The following is a 22,472-nucleotide window of genomic DNA, read 5'->3' as shown; positions in this document are numbered from 1 at the left end:
AGTGGTAATAGCTTCTATTGAAAGTAGGGACTAAACATTTTGTTAATTACTCATGTAAGTAAGAGGATGTCATCTAGTCATGGTGATTTTCAACTTTCCTCAGGATAGTTTGGTAGGGCTAACACCTTATCTTTCAGTGTGTTGAAAGAGAAGACAAATCTGCCTATTTAAGCTAGACAGCAGCTTATCTATGCTATCTATATTCATTAGAGTAGCTTACACAAAAATATTCTTGTCTAATGGGGATGAGAAAGGGCTGGGATCAGTGGTTCTTTAATATTGTAACTAAGACCCAGATTAAACCAATGCGGTTTTGATCCTGACCTCTTTTAATCACAACACTGGACAGCAACTGAACAAATTCTCGGAAGGTAGCACATAGTACAATTTTGATTTCTAAAGAGACTGTGAATCTTTTGCACTTTCATTGATAATTAGGTTACTGAGTGCCCAAGACATTTTTTGAAAGTAGTATCTTAAAATATCTTCATCTTAGAAGAGAACAGGTTAGAAATAAGAAACGGTAGGGGTATGAAAAAAGACATTATGGGAAGAATTGCTTAAAAAATGATGACCTCGTATATAATCCGTATTACAGCTTTACATTTCAAGACATTTCAGAAGTAAGCACAAACCTACATTCATTATTATGAATTTAATAAAGATGAGGAAATGAGATAATATATTTTGACAACAGTTTGTAATGTCTTAGTTTTTATAACAATATTTGTACTCACAGAAAAATATACAAATGTTTGTTCATTCATTGTCTTTAACAAGCATCAGCATTTTAGCATCACAGTAAAAGACTTTCATTTGCCTACATTCTCATGTTACTTCAGAAAATTTAGGAAACTTAGAAATTAAATATGAAATATGGGATTGCTAGGAGGTAAATCATGTGTAATGCTAACATTTTTAGTTAAGTTTAAAATTTAACAAAATAGCATGACTACTGGCAGTTATAAATAATAAAGATCTTTAGAAATTTAGAAGCTAGCAATAAAGGTTAGTTTTCCAGGGGCACAGTGAGTAGACGCCACAATGTGTTATGCCACATTTTGCTGCAGACCTTAGTCAAGTTTTCTGAAATCAAAATCTCATTTCTCAGTTACTGCACTAACTGATGCTGCAGGAAATCCTGAAGCTGATATCTTCAGCCTCCAGGGTACTAGCAAGAGTCAGCTCCTTGCTCTGTGTGAGCCTAATAAATATTGCCCAACGAACTACGGGATCTTACTATGCAACTACAAATCCAGTAGAGAGGTTCTGACAGTGAAAGCATATCCAAACACATCCTGTTTGGGCATACATCAAAAGATAATATTGCTGATCACTGTGAACAAATGTAAATATGTACATATATTTGCATATGTATATGTATGCATGTATTCATTTGTATTTATAGGTATTTTTGTAGGAAACCGTGGAGCAGCTATACAGATTGATTCTATCAAAGTGAGCCTCAGTAAATACAATAATATCAATAAGAAACTGTTCAGTAAGTTAAAATCTTATTTTGCCCCATGCATATATCAGGAATTTAAGTTGTCAAGTCAACAAGGAGAACCATTATTACAATAATATAGCAGAAATTACATTTCAAATGTCACTATGGAAGCCATTCTCATGTACATTTATTCTCAGAGATTCAGGTCTAACTTAAAGGCATAAGCAAAACTGGCTGCTGCCTGCCTGGCTTGTGGTAAATCCCTAGAAAATAAAGTCTGCTATTGTCTTTGGAAATACCAGAAAGAACTTACTACTAAAGGGAAGAAAGAAGGGAGGGATGACTCCCAACAGCAGCCACTGCCTCCTTACAGCAATATAAGCAACAAATCAGGTCTTACATAGGCTCTCCCCAGAGCCTTCCAACCCTTCTCTTCTGTTTATACTCCTTTTTATGAAGGAGAAGTATTTCTAGTCTTTTCTTCATTTTAAAAATCAAACGCTCAACCAAAGGAAATACAAAGATCAGTTTATTGGAGCTGGTGCCTCACGGCTCTGGAAGTTGTCTGGGTGGTTGGAAAATCTGCCTCATGTTATTCATATGAGTGATTCAAAACAGATATTTAACAGCTCTTGTCCCTTGTTCCGGGTGAATGCCTCGGAAATTGACTATTCTAGAAAATGTCACCCTTGTGAAATTGGTTGTGAAAACAAAATAAGCAAGTCAGAAGAAAATATAAACGGAACATCCCAAGGGGAATCCCACAACAAGTCAACAAAGTCAACAGAAAATGCCTTCACTGCTGCAATGAGTATGCCTGAGGCTTAGATACTGTAACATATTCATATAGCTTTTGAACTAGAAAACAAAATAAAAGGCATAATCCTGAGAAGTCAAATTCTTAACACAAACTCAAGTGTGATATCTCATGAATTGGAAATAGCCTTCTTTCAGCAATGAATTTTTTAAGGAAGAGATTATTTTACTAGTCGTTTAGCTGTAATTTATTTGTTTTTTTAAAAGAACATTAAGAAATTCGGATTTTAACAAGCAGAACAAGTCTGCTGTTTCTTTAAGCAATAGGCAAGTAGCTTACATGTACATCTACAAAAGTCATTTTTATGGTTTTTTTTTTTTCTGATTTTCATTTACTTCTACTAAAAGCCAAGACAATGTATGGTAGTTATAAACTTAATTGCTGGTTTTTAAGCTGAATCGATTTTAGCATGTTTTACATACCCTTTGGGTATAAGACTGCTATACTCCATGGGTGAATAGTAGACTAAGAAAGTCTTTTAGAAACAGGGATTTTTGGTTGATTTTTCTTTATAAAATAGCAAAGATTGAAATATTTTTTCATCTTTAGGCAGTATTCACGACTTCAAATTTTCAGCAGTGGGTTGTTTGTTTGCATGAACCAAAGCACTGAAAAAAATGTTAAATATTTCTGCATAAATATATTGCACACAAATTTGAACTGGGCATATTAATAATTTTTTAAAATTATTTTCTGTAGAAGGTGTCATTGCTTGACACAAAAGTGCCATAGCATAACATTTGCATCACCAAGTATCTAATTTTCCAGTTGAGACAGAAATAGAAATACAGCTGTATGTCAAGACTAAAATTCTTTGGGGAAATGCCAAGAATGCTTTTCCTCTTCAATTGTCATAAATACTCACTGTGAGGAAAATGCATACATATAGACACATGCTTCCCAAAACAGCTCAGCAGACATTAAATTAACAATAGTTAGGCAGTTCCTCATAAGACAGGAAAACAGAAAAGAAAATTTTGATTTCCTTATTTTACTTATGTTTATTACGGGCCTTTGCCAAAACTTGAATTAAACTTAACTGAAGTAAGAAATTTTCCATGGGCTCAGTCATTTACAGTAACTTTAAGGGGTTGATTCTCAGTTAGCCTATTAATGCTAGCTGATGTCTGTTAACTAATTATTTGAAAATAACTTTTCTTCCCATACTGTTGTTCTAACTTTGAAGAATGTTTTTTTATATGTGTTCAAAACTGCTGCATTATCTTTCTCCATCATATGCCCTTCAAAGAAAAAGAAAAAAACCAAAAGAATTGCAACATCCTCTGAACTCTGCAAGGTATTTCATGACTGTTCTGTGGTAATCACACGGAAGTGCCAGTAAATAATTAATGAATAACAAAATTACAAAGAACCACCACCTGAATACATAAGAAAAAACCAAAAAATATGCCTGTTCAGTAATAGTCTCTTTTTATGTGGAAGTTTTTCACAAATGCCTGAATAGAATGACATTAGATCTAACAAGGTGTAAAGGACAGTTTGGTACGTCCAGAACATAACTCAACAACTTAAAGAAAATTCTTTAAATTCTTAAAGTTCAAGGAAAAACTAAAATTAGAATTAATGTGCTTTCGTAAATGTGTCAATTCATTGTCATGATCTGACCTAGAACAGTGAGACAACCCAAGCAATTCTTAAAATGTTAGCTAGAAGAAAATATACCTGTTTCAAATACAAAAGTCCATAAAATCAGTCCTTTCCAGAGTCCCAGTAAGCAAAAAGATTCAGCAACCAAGTTATGAACTCATGAGAAACCAGCCAAAAGCAACAGGAAGGCAATAAGCTACTGCATTTACTTTCCAAGTCATCCTTGTTTCTTCATGCTAAGCACCATTCCTAAGTTCAAGCAAGTTGTGGTTCATGACAAAAAAAAAAGCAAAGGAGATGATTAAACAAGCAGTAAGGGTTGAAGGAATGATGACAGTGTTTTGATAAACAAAACCCAATATGCCACCTGTCCTGCAGACCACACTGGAATAGGAACTCACTGGAGCCTCTAGAGAGGTTTCCAACGGACTGCATTATGACTTTTCCCATTAAACCTGGTACTTATTATTACCTTCTTTTAAAGATACTTTTTTATTGACTCTATCTATCGTACAAGACATAGTAAACATGGCAATCTGTCTGGAGAAGTTTATTCCATATATCTCTGAATATGAAAATATAATCTACTGTTCCCAAAAGCTTCCATTAAGAAACATGCATTTAAACATATAAAAGAATCAAAAATTATTCTACAATGAAAAAATATCCTGATACAGGCTGAATATTATTTTCTTAATCCTGTGTAAAAAACTAATATCAACAAGAGTATTTGAACGGAATGTGATGGACTAGAAAACATCCATATTTTGCACTCTGTTTAGACTGCTTAATGTGTTTCTAAATATTTCATTAAGTGGGTTTTTTTTTTTTTCTGTACCAGGTAATGAACAAGATTTCTGGATTGTCCTTTTACTATTATGAGACAAATAAATTGTAGCAGATTGCAGATACCTGAAATTTAACACATCATATGATTGAGAAACCTCTTTTGAAGAAACTGTTGAACATTTTGTCCTTCTGAACCGCAGACTGAAATAGTTACATAGCTGAAAACAATTTGACATATGTTTTGGGGAACTGCAGGGGCTAAGAAGAGGAAGTACAGGTTCAGGAAAGATATAAGAAAGGGAGATGACAGTCTCTTTCCAATGGTCTAATAGGATCTTGTGGATCAAGGCCAGCAGGGTGTCCTTGCCAGTCCCAGATAATTCACCAATGTGGCTCAGTCACTCAGAAGTGCTGATGCAAATAGAGCAGGAAAGAAAATCCTTACACAGTGCAGTGAGTTATTTACTATCAGGGTAAGGGAACAAAGGATGGACAGGAGTCTCTGTTCATTTCTAGGAGCCTTTACTTGAGATAAAGAAACACTTAAGCCTAAGTTTAAAACAGTCTAGTATTGTTATTAGAAGTAGATGCCTCCCTCTTAATAGTTCACAACTCATGCTCACAAAGAAATAAGAATCTGAAACTCAAGAAAGGTTTTTTTCAACAAAAAATATAACCAAACTGGACTAACATACTTGATGTTCCCAACATATCTAGTAGGATACATAAGAAATGTGTTCTCATGATGCGGATTAGGCCAATGGAAAATTTGAAGCCATAATTTCTTTTTCTGGACAGAAAACAAAAAAAAACATTATAGCAACCTGGCAGCAAATTTACAGACAATATTCAAAAAGTCTAGCTCAACAGCAGTGTTTAAAGGAAGATAGTTGGAAGATGATTGCTGTGTTACTTAACTTCTAAAGGGAGATGTAGAAGATAATAAATAAAACAATTCGCCCTTTTTATTGTCTTAAATACGTAAAGTCAGATAAAGAGGAAAAATTCAAAGAATATCAGTGTGATTTTGAAATGCTGCCCTTCCAAAAGAAGAAAAAGGCCTTCCTTCCAGATCTGTATGCATGGGTAACCATCACTCCATTTACGTCATGATTTTGGGATGCGAGGTATGTAACACCACTTACCTACTCTTGTGTTGGTTCCTTGACCACTCTGTATCTTTGCTTTGTGAGGGTGAGTAGTCACCTTCTTGTATCGAGATGAAATTCCACCTCTGCCTAAACTGGCAAAGTTTTAATACTGCGAATATATTTTTGTTGGATAATTCTGTTTGTGTTTTCAGGCTACTAAATGAGCTCCTGGAATATTTACAATAGCAGTAGAATAATAGAAACATAAAATCATAGAATGGTTTGAGTGGGAAGGGACCTTAAAATTGCTGACATGTCCACATCACTGACGAAGATGTTAAACAATGCTTGTCCCAGTACCAACCCCCTGAGGAATGCCACCCATCACCAGTCTCCACTTGGAAATTGATGGACCACAACTCTTCCAGTGAGACCATGCAGATAATTCTTTATCCACTGACTGGTCCACCCATCAAATTAATATCTCTCCAGTTTAGAGACAGGGATGTCGTGCAGGACAGTGTCAGATGCTTTGCATAGGTCCAGGTAGAGGAGATCAGCTGCTCTTCCCCCATCTGCCACCACGGAAAACCTGCCAGAGAAGACCCTCAAATTTGTCAGGCATGATTTGGCCTCAGTGAAGCCACGTTGGCTGTCAGCAATCATCTTATTTTCTACGTGCCTTAGCATAGCTTCCAGGTGGATCTGCTCCATGATCTTGCCAGGCACCAAGGTGAGACTGGCCATAGTGTAGTTTCCCAGATCTTTATTTCCCTTTTTAAAAATTGAGGTTATATTTCCCTTTTTCCAATCTGTGCTAAGTATAGTCACTTCAAGGGCTTGTGGAATTCAATCTCCTTTTCTGCAAATGGCAAGTTTTCAAAGAGTAGCTATTTGCAGCAAAACCATGGCAGAACAGCTGGATTCTCTAGTTTCCTATATGAGTACTTTTCTTCCATTTTCTAATTTATGAAGAGTAGCAGTTATGTACAACGTAATATGTTTGAAAAATAAATTTGCAAGATGTAACTTAAATGAAGAACTCTAATTTTGAGCTTATGTTAGGATAAAGCACTTTTGAAAAGTTCAGTCTTCATGAAATGTTCTGAATAGTTACTTGATAAAATAAGTGAATTGTTTCTCAGACGCTGACAGAAGATTCTAAGTATTTTGACTATCAGTAAGCATTACAAGAATGATTTATTTCCAAAAATTCTCTAAATAGTATCTCCCATCCGAGTCACTAATGAGAAAGATATTTTCCCTCAAAATGAAGAAGGACAGAAGGGTATGGAGGATGAAGCTCCACTGTGGGTATTCTGACAGAATGCTTACATACAAAATAATAACCCCCCTTACCATCACTCAGGTTATCAGTTTGCATCACACCAACATCAATGGTTTTCCACAGCTGATACTTGAAACACAATTTTACTAACACAAGATAATCTTAGACCCTTACACGTGATGTGTTTCTAATTTAACGCATACTCTATCCTGCCATTTTAGTTGTTAGGGAAGTGGTCTGTAATTTACATTACACTTCATACTATATGAGCTCCCTTTGCACTTTAGAGTTGTGAAAAGGAAGAAACAAGTGTTTCATTTATCCCCTCTCTCTCACAGACTAACTGACAAGCCCTTTACACTTGTTCAAACCAGATTTTGACAACCTGTTGTCAGATCCTGAGATCAGTACTGGGCCTGAGTGTCCCTGCCCAGCCTACCCTGAGACCTCCCTCGATGAGCCTGGGATCCCCTTTCAGCTCATTCTGGGGATGTCAGTCCCTTCTTCTGTGACACTGCAGGAGTGCTGGGCTCCAGCTCCACCTCTGGCCCTGCCTGGATGGTGTCACTCACTCAAGGTAGCCTGTCTCAGCATGGATTCCCTGTACATGTGCTACCTCCAGCCCTCTCTCATGTCATCCTCTGTAGAGCCCCTGGCCATGGCTCACCACTGCCATGCCAGGGGCTGTTGACAGACCCCATAACCAACCCCCATGTTCAAAGACTCTGAAACTGCACCCCATGGGTGAGGGCATGGGCTATGCCAGTCACTCTCGGAGCTGGACAGTCAGCCTTCACCATACCCTGACACCTTGCTCCTCAAAAGGGTCTGAAATTCAGAACAACTATTCACCAATGTCTATTTCAAACCTGTTCATTTCCAATGGCAGAAAATTTCTCATATTTTAATACTATAAATAACCTGAGAAGAGTTGCTGCTTCCTCTTGAAAATGTATTGATTGTAAACAGTTTTTTATTTACAGAAATAATAATAAAAACCTTTAGAAGTTCACTATTTTATTGATTATGATATAATTCTGTTAAGATGTCAGCAGATTGTAAGAAAGATTACATATAAAAACATTTGAGCAGCAGCAATTCAGTATCTGTGTGGGATTTCACAGACAAGTTACTGCCTGACAAAGACAGGAGTCCATATGATGAACTTGCCATTCGGACATGAACAAGGATCTGAAGAAAAATATGCATACAAAGGATAAGGCAGCTTTACCATTTAGATACAGCACCCTGTGTACCATAATTAAAAGCAGAGCAATTTCTACTGTAGAGGGATTCCTTGTGGAATATAGGATACCCCAGGAGGGCTTGGGCATCCCAGGGCTGTTGCAGAAGTACCCCTGACGGGGCCTCAGGCTGAAAACAGGCTTGCTAGGCACCTGCTAGCCAGCAGCCTTGAACAGCCTTGGGAAAAGCTATACACTGGTCAGCTCCCCCGCTGCTTAGAGGCTTTCTCATGGGAAAGGGGCTGGATTCCCCTGCTCCCGGGACCCCCCCCCTGCTACATTCTACAAAGATTATCATCATTAAATTGATTTGTAAAGGATGCAGGTATTGATGATATGTAACTTTACCAATGGTGAATAAAGCACAGCAGCTCTTTCTGCTCTGTTCTGCACCCCATCAATGTAAGTCACCTTTCCTGCAACACTGACAATCACATCACAATTTCATAAGTCTGATCTATTATTATAAAGAAGAGTAGAAGGGTAAAAGGAAGAAAGGATTTCAAATGGGACTAAAATGTCTCCCATTAAAACTGTAAAGCATTTAGCTGCACTGAATGAGATAATTTTGAAACTGCCCAGACCCATCATTCCATTTGGGATGGCATTCCTCAGCCCTGCTTCATTTTTAGGGTTGATCTTTTAGCTTTGTTTAGCTACTTTTTGAAAATCATATCTCAGTGCCTTTAATTTCTAGCCCAACTCTGCTTGATACTTCACTGCTCTAGCACCAACCAGCTACCTAATAACCCCAACACAGGAAAAACTTCCATTGCTTGAGTAGAAAGTAGCAGATCTATGACTATTGCTTGCTTTCAGCTGTAATCTCAGCCTGTACTGAGATCAAGGTCACAAAGCAGTGTGGCTGGCCTAACTAACTACTGCATTTAAGTTCCTTACAGTTATTTACAGTTTTAAGCTGCTGAATAGTACTGTTATTAATAGCTGCAGTTTATGATTTGACACTAAGAGGAAGCTGACAGTTTCAGAAGAGGCAGAGCTTCCAGTTTACCAATTATGTATTACTAATTAGTAGTCATGAAATACATAATGTCTGAATGTAACACCACAACAGCCTGAGAATTAACAATAGCTGTTCCAAAATCAAAATTTCAGACTATAACAGTGGAAAATATAAATCAGGTAAAGACTTACATATATTCAGGTCACAAGCTAAGTAGCACAAGTATCAGGTCAAACTAAATTGCATTCAGTATGTTGATAGTAATTTTCATAGCTGGCAGATATTATTGTGATATTCTTCAAAATCTTAATTTGAGAATAATGATCAAAAATAAAAAACCTTCTCAAAAATAACTCCTCTGGAAAATAGTAATATTTTCTCCCATCATGACAAGTATCTATCAGGCCCTTCCAAACTGGAATTTTAAATACTCAGATTGAGAATCACTCTAGTCTTACTCACTCTGGTAGATCAGACTTGGGATTCCAAGCCCTTAATTCAAAACCTTTTGTCTTAAAATGGGTGAAATGCATATCAGAAGTAACAGGAGAAAATACTGTAATGCTGGGACTCCTCCTTTTCTATAGAAGTGCTAAAACTATTAAGCCAGAACTTGTCTCCTTTTGCTACTTTTTCCAGGCCCCTGGGTTTAGCATGCACAGCACCTTGTTTTCCCCAGAAATTACAGCAATTGCTGTCACCAGAATAATTGAGTGAGGCATTTGGGACATGTGGGTTCAGCTCCTTCAAATCAAGAAGACTTACAAAATAATGCTTCCATTTCCTGGGCATGTGTTGTACTTCCATAACACGTACACACATTGTGTGCTTTCAAAGGAACAGTTTGTGATGAGCAAAATGTTAACTTGTAAAATAAATGCAGCAAATGTTTATGGGTAGCTCGTTCAAAACTATTCAGTTAATTTCTGCCCTGTTGTACTGGGTAGAATGATTCTCATCATACTCTAAACATAAAAGTGGAGCATTCCATAAAATTTTATCAGCTCCTATTGTGAAAGCCCCCAGGAAGCTCTAAACGCTCACTAGAAATGCATCTAGTTTCCACAGAATTCAAAACTTAGCATAAGTGTATTTGCCCATGAATCTATGCTGTTGACTGACTACTATTATGCCAATAAATCATAAATACAAAATCTATATCAGGATAACACTGCTGAGGTTTTACCTCCTTGAGAAATTATGTTTAAAATAAAAGATTTTTGGTACATTCTAAAAATACACGCCACAACAGCTGATGCTTATATTATTTCCACAGGATTTTGAACTCAAGTACATACTCCCCCCATGCGCCTTGAGCAGCAACATGATCACTCCCTCTCCGACAGCAGCCAGACCAGCCTCTGTAAATGAGCTGGGAACACAGCATTTTTGGGTTGCTGCCGAAGTAGCAGAAGACCCACAGGAAGTGACAATCATCTGTCTGTTCCTGGCTCTCCGTTGTCCAAGGCTGTTGTGCTCACACATCGACTGAGGGATTACAAGTGAATGCAGATGCAAGGTAAATTTATTTCACAGTCAGTGAATTTCATACCACATACACAAATCTTATTAACTCTTCATTGATTATAACATCAGGAGATTAATAGGAGCTATAAGAGGTATTAGGTAAACTAAAAGTAGAACAGTTTATGGGGTTCCAGTGATTTCTTTTTTAAAATTTATTTTCTTTTTACATTTAGTTAGAGAAGATTATTCTCATGAAAGAATGTGAGCTAGAGCTTCCAAAATCAAATTCTGAAGAGAAAGTCTCCCATTGTTTCATCAGAATGACCAAAGGCCAATACTTTGGAAGTCCAGATACCAAGTGGACTTCTACACAGCCAGTTGTTAGCTCAGCATTATTTATTAGTTGTTTACATGATGGGAAAATATTTTGATTATTACATTTCCAGATGAAACAAGGTGGGATGAAATGCATAACTGTTTGAGGTTATTGACATTATTGAAAATTATCCTGACAGACTACAGATATAATATGAAAAAACCAGATAAAACTCTAGAGAAAAAAGTGTAAATTGCCAATTTAAGAAGATCTAATCAACCAAATGCAGGGAGGATAAATAACAGCTGGCTAGGTATTGGTTCTGTAGGAAAGGATCTATCAATTACAGTAGATTAAAAGCTGAATACCAGTCAGACTACATTTCCTCAAATAAAATTGTCATCCTGAGATGTACACAGAGCTGGGTAATTGTGGAACCTTTACTTTAGGCTCTAAGAATCTTTTAAAAAGTACATTTAACATTTATACACAATGAATGAGTATAGCTGACCTTGACACTGGGCAGTGGAATAGTTTCATTCCATGCTTTTGATTGTATAAAACTTCCTCTGAAAATAAGAGTTGGATGTCTATGAAGTCCACACATTCCGGAAAGCACTTCTTCAAAGCAAACAAACAGGCAATATCAGAGTTGTTAAGAGAGAGGGCAAGAGCATAAAGCTGAGACAGTGGGCAGTTCACCAGTAGTGGCAGTAGCCAGTGCCCAGAATGTGTCATTTAGAAACAAATGATGATACTATAAGGACTCATTCAGCAGCCAGTGCAGTCAACACAGGTAAAAATACTGTTTTTGTCTCACCTGTTCAACATTATTTGAAGACAATAATCATTCCTAGAGTAAATACTGCCACTGCTAACATTTGCCCACAGTTCTTGGATAAGAAATTCTGACGTGGATCTAAAAGACATGTGCTTCATGTGCTATGGCATTGTGGCTCATGACAGTGCCAAAAGAAAAAAAAAAAAAAAAACACTAAAATAAAGGAATCCTGGTAATTCTTTGTTTAGAAAACAAAGAATCCTTATCTTGAAATGAAAGAACGTGGAAATAAGTCTTTAATGTCTGGCCCACCTACGAATTTAAAGCCTGTGAACTGTGCCTCTTCGCTAATGCATCACAGCTCAGCAATAACCACAATATTAACTCATCTTGTATGTTGTGATAGGAAGATGACCTTCCCAAGGTTTTTTAAGAAAAGACAAAAGAAGGGAAGGGAAGGGAAGGGAAGGGAAGGGAAGGGAAGGGAAGGGAAGGGAAGGGAAGGGAAGGGAAGGGAAGGGAAGGGAAGGGAAGGGAAGGGAAGGGAAGGGAAGGGAAGGGAAGGGAAGGGAAGGGAAGGGAAGGGAAGGGAAGGGAAGGGAAGGGAAGGGAAGGGAAGGGAAGGGAAGGGAAGGGAAGGGAAAGAAATGGTTTAGAGGAGATGAAAAGACACTCAAGGAAGATCATTACATCAGTGTTGTTGATTTATGATAAAGCACAGGAAAATGTGGGCCTCTATAAGGGTTGTAACTGCTGGTTGAAGAAGTGGATATTTAGCTCTGGAACATTGAATCAGGCAAAAAGTAGCAAGGAGAAAATGTGATTTAGGAGAGTGAAAAAAATCGGGAATAAAAGATCTGCTAAATTAAAGATTTTTAGTTGCGGGTATTGTGTCTAGCAGAGACAATCATGCTTGATTGACAGTAACTTCCATTTTTAGTCTCGCCAGAGAGAATATATGGATAATGTAAGAATTCAGTGAGGTGTCTCACAGATCTGTATTAGATCCACTTTAAACAAAAGATACAGGTATAGCATCCTTCCTCGAGCCATTGCCTATTATTCATTGCCTTATACATCCTGTTTACAGCTGTGCACACTTTTCTGTGTGATGCTTAATAGCTGCAATCATTGCATACAATGGGGCCCCAGCTAAAGGAGTCAGGAGAGTACATTCTTTAATGAGGTTTGTCCATTCAGGACAGAAGCCTATTTTCTGTTTAATGTGCATGCATTGTCAGTACTTAAGTGCAAATGAACAGTTAATGAAAACAACTGTAATAAGAAAATCCTGACTTTTTAGCAAGTGGAGGATATTAGCACAGCTCTAATGGAACAAGTATTAGCTGTTCACCAGGAAGCTTTTAGCTCTATTGTATACAAGCCATTAGATACTGACAAAGTTTTGACTATTATCTTGTCTCCATCAACTAACTTGAACTTCTTCATTATAAGAGTGGTGAGGCTCTGGAACAGGTCACCCAGAGAAGCTGTCGGTGCCCATCTCTGGAACTGTTCAAGGCCTGGTTGGACAGGAAACCTGGTCTAGAGGAAGGTGTCCTTGCCCAAGGTAGGAGGAAGGGGACTGGATGATCTTTAAGGTCCTTTCCAAACCAAACCATTCTATGATTCTATGAACTTCAATTTGTAATACAAATATTTTTAAAAATGTGCTTTGGTCCCATGTCAATCAATTAATTTCCAGCTTTGAAAGTAGAGGTCACAATAAGCATTTAGCATTCTCTGCTGTACTCTGATTTTTGTATCTGCTATCAGTCACTGACACTTTCTAATTTACATGAAATCTTATCAGCAAATGAAGTATTTAAAGATATTTCAGACAGTCTACAATATCTAAAAACTAATCTGTTACAAGGATGATTTTTTTTTTTAGGAATGTATATTTGGACAGGCAAGGTAATTCTCTTACTTTCATACTGTGTTCATACTTAGTCTTTCTTGCAAACTTAAAGAATAGAATATCAAAAAACTTTGCTGCAACCCATAATAGCATAAGCAGAGGACAATTCCCAGAGAAATGGAGATGCTGTCTACCCTGACAAAAACCCCAAGTAGTAAGGTTATTTTTAAGCAATTATTAGTTCCATGCATGTTCAATATTATCAGGGCACAATACATCCTTTTCAATACTACTGATTTTAGGGCTTGTCAATAATAATTACTTTGTCCAGAGAGTGCAGCGGTAGATGAGGAGCTTATGACTCCTACTTACCAAGAGAACTGATAGCTTATCCTTAGCACTAACTCTGATGCCCACACAGATTCATGAGAGAAATTTAGGTATGAATTATCAAGGGTTCTCAATTGTTCACTTATAGAAGGTCAGGCAACTAGTAAAAAAGGCTGCCTCCTGCAAAAAAAAACCCTTGCCTTTTTTTTTTTTTTTTATAAGATCCTTTTTTCCTTTTTTTTTTCAGGAGAGCTTGTTTAGTGTACAGCTAACATAGGGTGAAGCTGTGGTTTCAATGATGAACTGAGCACCCCAGCTTGCATTATGACAGAAATCCTCATTGCCTCCTTCTCAGTTTTATGACACAAAGCCTAGAGGAACATATATGACAGTAAAGGTCTAAGGCATCAAAGTAATCTTTAAATCTCTTACTAAACTGCACTTATTTTCTTCTTTAAAAAAATTAAACAAATTGTGTGAAGCAGTGTCTTGTGCTCTGACTGAGCAGACCCGCTGGGGCACTGTGATGGCTGCAGGTCCTCATGGGCTGGGGCCATTTCAGGGCTCCCCATGTCCCATGCCCCAGCCAGGAGCAGCTGTGGGTACCAGGGCAGTCCCAGTCCCAGTCCCAGTCCCAGTCCCAGGCATTGGACAGTTCCCATGGGGCCACTCTCAGGGCCGGGAAGTGGAACCTGAGCCCCTGGCTCAATTCCTTCATGAACCTGGACCCATGGCACTCCGTAGGCCTGCGTATAGAGTAGCTGTGCACCCAAGTTATGCCTCTTATTTAAGGCTCTTTAGAACAACAGCAAAATATTATGGAACTTTGCAATCCACTACACTATTCTATAGGGTTAATATTTTCAAACCACATGAAAACATGAACTTATCAATACTTCAGATAAAAATCCAGAATAAAAGGTAGATGGGTGTACGGACTAAGGAAAATCTATTTCCAAATTTTTGTTTGATTTACTGAAGCAACAGGGTCCTTATTTCTAACACTACTTTTACTCTTTCCTCCATCATGCTTCATAAGCTGAGACAACACTTGTACCAAAGGTCTTGTGAAGCACTAGCCTGACAGCCACATCAGCATATTCTCATACACTGGAGAGCTAAAGCACTACTCAGGAGCTAGGAGAACTAAAAGTATTAACCACATTGAAGAAAAAAACCATATTTTCTCCACCCTGTGTCACGAAGTATGATCTAAAGGACAGAAGTTCTCAAAGCAGAGTTAAAAAACACTTGTTTGAGCAAAGGACAAAGACACCACCTCCTCACAAAAAATCTATAGCACTTGTAAAGGCTGAGAGGAAGAACTCTTAACAGCACAGGGACAAATAAGGCAGAATCAGAGGAAGAGCAGATGGAGGCTTGAGGCACAGCTGCAGACACTGCACAGTCAAACAGGAGTCTTAAAACATCATCTTGCCTGATCACGCCCTGCCTGTGGTTCCCTTCATCTTGTATATACATTTTGTGCTAGTTAAGAAATTCTAAATGTATTTTATTTGCCAGCATTGTGGTGCATCTCCCAAGACAGGAAAAGGATAAACGTGGTGATGTGGTAATTAAGAAGCTTTGCAGAGAGTTCCAAAGAGATGGTGAAAGGCAGGAAAGTCAGGTTGTAATATCTCACTTTAAATGAAGTGGCTAATTAGCACTGCAGGAAACAGAAGGCATGGTAGAAGTCAATGCAAGATGCCATTCAGACTCTTCAAGTTTTAAATACAGAGACTTAATACAGTGAAATTCTGCAGCAGTTTGACAGGTGTCCACCAAAAGAAATTTAACTTCAATTGTCACAGTTAGATTAAAAAATTGATTTGTTAAAGTAAAACAAGTCAGATCCAACATGCAGATTATAGTGTAGGGACATCATTACATTTACTTTATTACACATTTATCTTTCAAGCACATTGAAAGAACATAAATATTCCTTTGATTTTAACTCTTAATTTTTTCCTGGTTTGATTCTACAGCTGAAAAATATCTACTGAGCAGTTCCACTTCCACTTTTGCTTCTACCTGCCTTTGGGCCAGCACTGAGCATACATTTATTTCACTGAACTGGGTGAGCATGTTGTAAACAAGGAATATTCAAGGAAGCATCAGATGACGTGGGAGAGAGAGAAGAGATGAAAGTCAGTAGCAGACTGCTAGGACTCGCTGAACCCCTGGTTTAACTTGCTTACAAAGTTCATGATGCCATCCTTTTATCTTGCTGACTAACTTGACCTACTGCAATGTCTGAGTATAGCTCTGCATCAGCAAACCAAGTTAGGGGACTGGGCAATGCATTTGTTAATTCTGGATTAATATCCTGGGATATCAGGCAGCAATGAACTGTCTGTAGAGTTCACAAACAAGTAGTTATCTTCATAAAACAGTCACCCCGGAGGAGAATTACATTTTCAGCTTGCTGACAGGTCCTGACCCCATATATACAAAAAGAGGTCTCCCCAAATCTCCAGTGTTTGTGAAGCACAGTTTCTGAATTTAAAAGACTGCATTTGAACCAACAAAGACCTTTAATATGAATTTGAGGGCATGCTCAATAAGACTTCACTAAACAAACTAGATCTTAGTTTGATTAGTCTACAGAATTTCCATTCTGTAAGCAGATGATGCAAAGTATTTTTCAATAAAAGTGGCCTAAAGAAATTTTGTAGTGGTAGGAACCAGACCAAATCAGAATGCTGTCAAAGTCATGTGTTTTTTACTTTTAAAAAGTAAAAATAAAGAGATAGCTCTGACCTGCTGGTCACACTTTTTCTTGATACAGCCCAGGACAGTTGGCTTTCTGCACTTTTTAAGCACACAGTAACAGCTCATGTTGAGCTTCTCATCAAGCAACAACCCCAAGTCCTTCTCCTCAGGGAAGCTTTCAGTCCATTCTCTGCCCAGCCTGTATTTGTGCTGGGATATATTTCTGCTGCTCTGAACCAGACAGTACTTTGCACTTGGCCTTGTTGGACTTCACTAGGTTTGCACAGACCCACCTCTCAAGCCTGTCAAGGTCCCTCTGGATGGCATCCCTTCCCTTCAGCATGTTGACCACATAAGAGTTTGGTATCATTGGCAAACTTGCTGAGGGTGCCCTCAATCCCACTGTCCATGTCACCAACTAAGGTGTTAAACAGCTCTGGTCCTAACACTGATCCCTGAGGAGCATCACTGGTTTCCACTTGGACACCCATCTGTCAACCACAACCTTGAGTGTGGCCATCCAGTCAAGTGCTTATTCACCAAGTGGTCCATCCATCCAATCCATGTCTCTCACTATAAACATGTATTTAGACAGGTAATAGAGATTAGTACATGTATCTAAAGTTGTTACTGTTGTAAGAAGTATACTTACAATAAAAATAAGCTACAAAAACTCTACTGTAATAATTTAGTAATTCCTTTACTGACATATTTCCTACAGAATTATTAAAAATATATTCTTGAAATAAAATATGCTATTTTTTTTTTTGGTGGATTTACCTTAGGTGGAATATTTTGTGCATCTCTTCCTCTAAACTGTACATTAAATGGAAGCTTTGCAGTCATGTCCACATATTATCATCTCTGGTTTATCATCCACACCAATTTGCTAATAATTTTGTCTCCCCACTGTGAAAAAAATCAGTATTACAGCTAATAAAGTCCTTCCTCTGACTGTTGCTAGTGTAAAATTATTTGGCTTACAGTTTTCTCAAAAAGGTTAATTATCCATTATTTGTGAACATGTATAATTAGCAATGGGAGGTTTTTTAGATAACAGGGATGACTTCCTTCAAATTGTAGTCCCTCTTCACCCCAAGTAGTTGCAAGTTTGGACTGAAGAAGAGCAGACTGTAGGTCTCATTTAAATTCATTAATGCTGTTCTGAAATCATTTAGCTGTTTTATGTATTACAGCAGCTGCTAGTGTAGCTTAAAATAAAATGGGAAGGGACCATTCTGCTTTCAATAGAACAGTCTTTATGGCCTTGAATTTGGTAAAGACATCATGCTGTTTTTGATGACTGTTCCCTGGATGACTATCTCCCTAACAACAGATGATGCTTGTGTGATATTGCCTGAAACAAAAGGGCTTCAGTTTGCAATCCCACTCTCAGCCGAGTTTGATTACTAAAACTGGCAAGACAAGGAGCCAGATTACTGAAGAGTTATCCTCTCACTACCACTCCCAAACCAGATCTGAGGATCTTTCTCAGAAGAACCACACCACTTATTAGAATTAGGATTAATAGACCTCTCTTGTTTTCCCTTGCACTTTTTTAAAAGGCAAATTGTTTCCAAGAAGATGAAAATTCCTGTTTTGTTCCTAGAAGCTGAAGTACTCACCAAAGTCTCTGAAGACAATCATCTGTATAAATTCCACCAGAATAAACTTTCACTTTGTATGAGACCATAGACATAAAAATTCAAGGACTTCTTCATAATTTATTTTCTTTTACTTTTTTTTGCAACTATTTGTTCTCAAATGCATTTTTTTTCCAGGTTTGCTACCCTTCACTAAAATCAGGAATCTGATAAGAAAACAAAGATTCAAACATATCAACAGTACACATTAGTGTTTTCCTGAAAATCTAAATATTTCCTTTACTCACTACAGCTCATATAGATCCAGAGATATACTTTCAAGCCACTAGCTCATGGGTCAGTTGCTGAGTACCACCCCAAACAAATACAACATAATGTTTGTTTTTCAATATATATTAAAAAATATTCCTTTGTCCATTTCTCTAAGGGGCTCTATCCAGAACATGAAGGGCAGACTTCAGAGTGGAAATACTCTGTGACAGCTAAAAAAGAATGGTAAATTAAAAAAGGAAATGAATTAAAAATTTAAAAAACACTAAAAAAAAAATCCCTAAACAAAAATACTTGCCAGCTTCATGCTTATTCAAAGGTTGGAAAATAAAAGCAAAGCTTATTTGAAGAAATTCTGAAATACCACCCATTGTGAGGGACTGAAAGGAGTTCATGAAATTTAATAATTAACCTTCACAGGGGATGTAACACCATGCCTTTAGATTTTTATACATTAGGCAAAACATCAACAAGGTACAGATATCTCTGAGAACCCACCTAGAGATTCCATTTTCATAGAAAAATACATTTGTCAAACAATATCACTTATTTTTAAGGAAAGAGCAGTAAGTCACTTAGGAATCTGAACTAGAAAAGATCAGAGTAATAAAATCTTTTAAGATTTTCTTTTAAGGTTTTATTACTGATCACAAGCTTCAGTGTTTGGGCATATGACTTCTAGGAAGGTAAACTTGGAAAATCCTGAATAATTCTGCTGTAATACTGTTTGGAACAATCCCTGACCTTTCAAACAAATCAATTAGGTGCTAGAGTAAACATAATTTTGGTGTTTAATACCAGCCTAATAAATTCTGAGTAATACAGCAGAAAGAACAAGAGAATAAATTTGCCAAAACTGTAATTAAACAGTAATGTGTTTTAAGATTCTAGAAGTGAGTAAGTGTGTGTGGAAAGAAGAGATATCAAATTATAAAAGGATGTCATCTGTCAGATCCACTTGGGCCCAAGGGGAGGGTTATGCTGAGCCTTGCAGGGAATATCCATTACCGTGTGCATCATTCCTTGCAGGCTGTGCTGTGGAATCAGCAAGAATGCACTCTGACCTTATCTTTTAATATGTGGCATAATTCTGAGTACACCTTCTCTGCTACAAATGGAAGAGAATTTTTAGATTCATGTTTGATTGCCAAATTTTGCCCTGAATTTAGGAAAGATGCTTGCATTTAGAATATTAACAATAAAAAAGAAAGTTTCTTTTTATTAACTTAACTTACTAACTTCCTAACATCTTAACCTTTTATTCCCTATTCCTGCTTATTAAAATGAAAATGAATAAATGCTGAATTGTTTCATGTTTAGGATGACAGAAAGATTTAGTTTTAATTTCTGGTAAAATTGTTCATATACACTCATCACTTATTCATTTTAACATTGAGTGTTTCCCTGTTTTCCTGTGCTTTAAGATTTATTGAACATCTTTCCAAATAAAAATTACAAAGTATGTATATTCTGGGTATTTCTAGACAGAAGATATTTACTATATATATGTAAAATAAGAAAAGTACATGAGCTAAGTGCTCAATCTCTTTAATTTGCTGATACTCAGGACTAAAAGACACAGTCAACAGTAGAAACTGGAATGAACAGAAAAACTCTGTAGTCAGAATTTGCTTGATCTGTTCCTTCACCATTACAAAGGGCAGAACAATGGGCTGGCAAAGTCTAAATCTGTCAGCTCACAGCAACTGTCCTTAAGGGAATTAAGAATGACCTCCAAAGCATGCCTTATTCCTAGATAGTCTCTGCTAAATTGAAATAATGTTATGCCATTTTAACAACCCAAATCACATTTTGTATTTCTTCTCCTACATAGCAATAAAAAGAATATGAAAACTACTGGGCTAAGCTTTCAGGAAATCACCAGTGACCCACTTCATAAAAGAATGCTGCCACATTGTCTTGAAATGATTGTTGGGCTTAGAACTTTGAGTAACTGGTGATTTTTCTAAGGAAGTGTTAGTTTAAATTGCTAAGACCACTGAATACCCACCAATCCTTAAAAGGTTTTTTTTAGTTTAATGACATTATTTATCTTCACACTACAAACTATACTTGGCAGCAGATTTCTAATGTTTAAAAGATACACATCTTCTCATAAAAGCAGAGAATAATCTCCTAACACAGAAAATGTCTGACTTTTATACTAGCAGCTGCATACTCCTTCAAGGGCTATTGCAGAAGAATGAGACTGGAGAAATCTAATCTAATAACAGGAACAAAGGAGATCAGTTGGAATCATGACATTCCATAGACTTTTTTCAAAATGCTTCTTTTCACAGGATTATAAAACAAAATAAAATAAAATAAATGCAGAGAGGAAATGCTAGTCTTTTTAAAGTATAATCTCTATGGCAGCACTAACAATAGCTATTCATTTCAAAGAATAAATAGTTTCTAGGCAATCTGATTTTGTTAATTCTTTATTTTTTTTCTTTTCCAAAGAAGATCATTATGTCTTTACAATCCTGCAACAGATTAAAAATTGTAAAAAAACATGCCCTTGGTATACTGAGGTTATATACATATGAGGTTATATATATATGGCTTGGTAGAGCAGTTGAGATGTTCCACCAACACCTCTTTGGTGACCTCTGGATAATGTATTCCCCTAGGATAGTCACCAATACAAATATATTCCTCTACAGAATGCTATACAGCAAATTTCTTTAGTGTATTCCCTTTTCTTTCATTTACATGGGAATTCTAAAAGAAAGATTTGCTTCTCCTCTCCCTGTATTGTCCCAAGGAGACAAGAAAATGAAAATAATGTTAAAATAGTTAGACCTCCCTGCCTACTTTTAAAAGACTGAGACTTTTAGATGGGAGTTTAGTATTTTTGAAGGTCAATAGAATACGAGATTCCCCATTAGCTTTGTTGGTTCCTAACCTAGAGGAAAAAACTGCACACATTTCCAGTAGATTTTTGTAAATGAAAAGCTGCTTCCCAGTTCCTGGGCTAGCAGTTCTCGATTTCTGGCTATCTTACTCAGAACTTGTTTCTGTGAAATACAGTTGTTCCTGTACTCCCCAAACCTTTTCATTCCCAGCCTGATATCCCTGGTAGTATGTGTCCCATGGGTTAGCACAAAATAATCATGCCTCTCCATGAAATAGTGATGACATGGAAATGGACCACAAGAGTAAAATCCCTTCAGAAGGGACATACTTGTCACAGAGGCAGGAGGCTTATAAACTGTATTTAATTGTCTGGTATATAGTTGAGAAAAGCTGTATCAGGAACAGAATCAAGCATTTAAGCTATTTCAGCCCTTTGCCCAGTGCCACGTGCCTCTGTACAATGTTAGACATTCACAAGTTAACATCCTGCCCATACAGAAGTCCAGTCCTCAAAATAAAACATTTTCTTTCATTTACTCCTCATCAAATAGGCTGATATTCTAAGATTTATAATGTGATGCTAATTTTTCTTAGTAGAAGCATGGAAAATTACATTCTTTTTAAAATTACATTACTTTCTTTTCTATCCATTCCTTCTTAAAGCACTGAGAAGGACTATTTATTAGCCACACCTATCTCCTTAAAAAAAAGGAAAATAGAGAAAGAATGATGGGGTAAAGGTAAATAATCTTTCTCAATTTATTCTTGCAGGCCTGTGACATTTATTGAAGTTTTAATGGCAAAAAGAGCTCCATCTCACAACCACTACAAATATAGGAACACTGTTTAGGTGAAGTTTGTGGCTGACTTTCATTAAAAAAAAAATAGGCTAAGACTGCACTGCTTAAGCAATTCTGCTGGCCACAGTGCTCTGCAAATTACATTTTACGAGCTGTCTAGTGCAGATGAGTCAGAAAAAGTTGTATCAAATTATTTTTAGTACACATAAAGGACTCAT

General features: G+C 37.0%; 1 protein-coding gene across 2 annotated transcripts in view; it reads right to left on the bottom strand.

Annotated features, from left to right (window-relative positions):
* The window catches only part of IL1RAPL1 (interleukin 1 receptor accessory protein like 1), a 705,736-nt gene that overhangs the window by 619,615 nt on the left and 63,649 nt on the right, over positions 1-22,472 (bottom strand). The window lies entirely within an intron of this gene.

The sequence above is a fragment of the Corvus hawaiiensis genome, chromosome 2, assembly GCF_020740725.1.
Source record: "Corvus hawaiiensis isolate bCorHaw1 chromosome 2, bCorHaw1.pri.cur, whole genome shotgun sequence".
NCBI classification, from domain to species: Eukaryota; Metazoa; Chordata; class Aves; order Passeriformes; family Corvidae; genus Corvus; species Corvus hawaiiensis.
Note: the sequence above shows the minus strand (reverse complement) of the source record. Positions and strands in the feature narration are given on the sequence as shown.